Here is a 4,459-nt window from a genome sequence, read left to right as displayed (position 1 = left end):
CTTATAAAATTTGAAATATAAATATTGTATATTTTTTCATTTCTTTGGTAAATTTTGTATACAAAATGTATGTTTAGGCCTGTTAGTTATTTTATGGTTTGTCGATGACGAATAACCTGTATGTGGAGTTTACATTAACAGGTTTTTTGGGGTTTTTTCACTGATGCTTGTCTTGTAATTATTTCTGCCTTTAATGTAGACAATCTGCAAATGATAATTGTGCAATTTTATAAAAGAATACTTTAATAAATGAAATGCCGTGTCATTCGATTTCACAATTTCTTCATGCTATCATTTGCTTTGGATAGGCTTACAATGTGAAATGAGGGGGAATAATAATAATATAGGCCTAAACTTAGGGCCTGTTTAAAGTATGACTAAAATCTAAAAAGCAATTGTTTATTTAGAAAATAAAAGAAATAAGAGAAGTTTTCACAGTATTGCCTCAATTGCTTTTTAGCTTTTTATTGTTGATCGTTATCGTCATACTGTAAACAGGCCTTAATGCTCTATTATAGAGCATATTGCAAAAAATTGCCTCTGTGCTGTAGGTCCCACATTATTACCCACGGTCACACACAGGCCTATGGAACGAAAAAAATTTCTTTATTTGTCCTCATTCTAATTGGAAATCGGATATATGGACGTGGGAACCCACGGCAGCCGCAGTGCAGTGCCTATCTTAACTTCAAACATAACCATGGAGGTATATACCATTAGGCCTATATAACGGACATACGCATACAAACATTGTCCCTAACCCGCCTAAATCTAAATTGGGGCAGGGGTGGAGCCAAGGGGGCCACAGCCTCCGCCCCCTGTCGGGGAGTGCAACCCTCCAGCTCCCCCCCCCCCCTTGTCAGGGAGAAAAAGCACAATTCGCCCACTTATCGGGAAAAAAGCACAATTCGTCGGGGAGAAAAAAAATGATATGTATTTTCTACATATTAGTAGACTTTAAAATCGATTAAATAAGCCTTTGAAACCCCTAAATAGTTCAAATTTTCGGGGCTTCGTGCCCTGGACCACTTTCGAAACCTTTTAATCGAAGCTCGACCACGCCCACATTGTTTCGTCGGGGAAATCTGACCCCTCGTCGGGGGAATCGGGCCCCCGTCGGGAAAATCCTGGTGCCACCCCTGAATTGGGGTTATTCGAGGAGCCAAGCAAAAACCTGACAAGTTTGAACCGGTTCAGCACAAGAAGCAGGAACAATACCTCTCAGCCAACCACTCAGCATCTGAGTAGCATAACCATTACATAATCAGCTAGAATCAGTGCTGGGAATTAAAAGACTACAAGGTATGAAAGACATTACAATAACATACGTGCATGTTGATAGCAACAATTTATTGACAAAAGCAAATAAAAAAAAAACAGAACCTTTGATCTGGCCTATAAACTGAAGGGATAAACCGCCGTTTGTACTTATAGACCACTTTGTCTCTATGTTGTCAATTTATACTACTACAATTTCAAAGATGTAGAAGTAAACCTAAGCGAGGAGATATTGCGGAATACAGTTGATGAGAGTCGCATTTCCTGATAGGAATAATCATATTTTAAAACTGTAAGTGTCCAGGGACACGGACCGACAACATGGCAATCAGTATGCTTCCAAGTTACGAAATGGCTGTATCAATATTTTTGTATTTGCTTTTCTCCACAATTGCTGAAAGTAAGTTCTTTCACTGTAGTTATGTTGATTATGTACAGTCTTTCTATTTAACTGAATGCCTATGTCAAAGTTTAAATCAATACGGTAACCGTGTTCTGGGGCGGATGCCAGGATTAGATGGTAGGGGGTGCATGAGAGTCTACACCCCCACAGCCCAACCATGGTTGGGGCTGAGGTGGGAACATATTGAGAAAAATGACCTCTGGTGCCTGGAAATTCCACTCTTATACCTTTAAAATTTTACCGCTAATTCATATCAACAATACAATACAACTAGGCCTATTATGTTCTTAATACAATTTGGAGGGGGGGGATGCGATCGCACCGTCTGCACCCCCACCCCTGCATCCACCTCAGATGTTCGTTTCGTATATATTCTGATGGTAACCATCGTTGAATCGTTAGCGTATACACGTCATTAACATAGGCTACCTCAAAATGCGGGAAAGTGCATTTTTCCGGGCCTTTACGAAACCCGGTTTGCACCAGCCGCCCCTCCCACATTCTTCAAATTCTAGATTTGCCGCTCAATTAAAGGGGTATAGTACAGTACTGTACACAATGCTAGTTACGAAATAGGACCTATAAGCCTTCAATTACTATATTGGGACATTTACGTTAAGGTACATGAGGCCTCAATCACAGCGACCAACGGAACGGAGATGCTGTTTCTATCCGATTCCCAAAAGATTAGTACAAGTGAGCCATGACTATTATTTTTATATGTGTTGTTTCTATCTATATCAGAAATCTCTATAAAAAGTGAAAACGAACTTTCAACACTTTATCTGAGAAAACCAATATTTTGACCTAATGATCGGTCGATATACATGGTTTACCAATGAAGTCTAAAGTCCGTACACATATATATATATATATATATATACTTATATATATGTATATATATAAATCATGATATAATAGAGATAAACTCTGCGAGTGTGAGAAAATAGGTGCCCCCAACCGGGTTTCGACTTGTGTGCATTGTGACCCATGTGGACCATAAAGAACGCAGTACACTCTTCGGAAAAAGTAGGGGATGGTGTACTGCCCCACCAGAAGGATCCAATGGAAATAAGTCTTCTTCTAGACTTTCGTGGGTTATCCTTGGTGTTTACACATCCAATTGTCTAATGATAATCAAACCTACTGTTTCGCGAGCGGTCCCCAAATAAGCATTTGAAACTTCAACAATGCTTCGTCCAGTACCAGGGCCGGCACCAGGAATTTCCCGACGAAGGGGGTCCAAGCTCCCCGACAAGAGGGTCCACGCCCCTCCACCTAAGCCTAGACCCCACCCCCTTTTTTTAGAGAAAAAAAAATTAATTTGTCGGGGATTTTTTTAAATTAAACGATAATACAATTTTTGTGTTAATTATGGGATTCTTTATCTAGAAAGGATGTAGAGGGCACTAGTCCCCTGTCGGGGGTACTAACCTCATGTCGGAGGTACTAACCTCATGTCGGAGGTACCATCCCCCTCTCGGGGAAGAGCTGGCGCATCACTGCAACCCATACGATCGCAAACACCTCGCACATACGGTAGCACTGCTCTCTCTTTTATCCCTAAAATTTTGACAGCTTAGTAATGTATGCTTGAGTTGTACTTTCGGCCCTCGGCCCGACGACCTTGCTGGAAATTCCCCGACAGGGGTGTCCAAGCAGAGGTCGCTGACGGGGGTCCTTTTTCCCCTCACCCCCGCTAGCGCCTCCTCTGTCCCGTACTTCAATATGCAACATGCTCGCCGCCAGCCCCTAGGGTAGTAGGTACCGAAGAAGCATTTATCCAGGGTCCTCATGTCTCTTCGTTACGTCACTGCTGACACAGCTAACAGATGTGCAGCGAAAGAAACTATTAAATATAAGCATTTGATAATGTTCCGTTGTAAGGGTGCTATATCAAATTAGTAATGTAAATATAAGCCTACTACAAACAGACATAGCATATTATAGACCTATGACTACATATCATGTGGTATGCACTTTAAAGAACTCATTGTATCCAGAAGAGTTAAATCCATACCACACCCCACTGCTTATTCACTTCCCAAGACCTTGCAAACTACGGTATAGGTAGTATAATTTAGTGTATCTCATTTTTTTAAAATCATATTTATAGAGGGTGACCCTTCCAGCTTTTCTTAGAGTGTCAGCTGATATTCAGGGGCCCTCTTAAATAAATGAAATAATGTGATGCTTTTATCAGTAAAGTCTATTTATGAGGCTTAGGGAGTGGAGTTGTTGGAATTACAGTTAAATGGAAAGTATTTCATTTAAGTGCAATTTATTTGCACTTAAGTGAAATACATTCCACTTAAGTGCAATTAATTCCACTTAAGTGCACTTCAATTACACTTATACACGTAAGTGAAATTCAATTTTCATTTCAAGTTAAGTTGAATTTATTTCAACATGAATTGCAATTAAGTGCATTACATTTCACTTAACTGTAATCCAGAGGTAAATGATAAAACGGCTTTCTATAAGGTCGTCGTCTTGTAATCATTTGCTATAATCGTCACTATGCGTCATCCTTTTATGATTCTTTCTAATACAATACAATACAATAGGCCTAATAAGTCATATCGCGATTCTATGTTATTCGCGATCGGCAGCGCAAGTCAGGCGCAATTAAAAAAAACTTAACCTATTGCTGTTAGAGTCAAGGTAACGCTTTCATGAAAAGTTATCGATGTCGGCGCCCATAATCTTGCTAAGCGTGCTACGATCCAGTAAACTTAATATTCATGACAGCATAAGCATGATAACTTGATATACCGG

Source organism: Anneissia japonica, unplaced genomic scaffold (assembly GCF_011630105.1).
Source record: "Anneissia japonica isolate Jap-2015-1 unplaced genomic scaffold, ASM1163010v1 scaffold1509_len713820_cov188, whole genome shotgun sequence".
NCBI lineage: Eukaryota > Metazoa > Echinodermata > Crinoidea > Comatulida > Comatulidae > Anneissia > Anneissia japonica.
The sequence above is the reverse complement of the archived record's forward strand: the minus strand, read 5'-3'. Positions refer to the sequence as shown.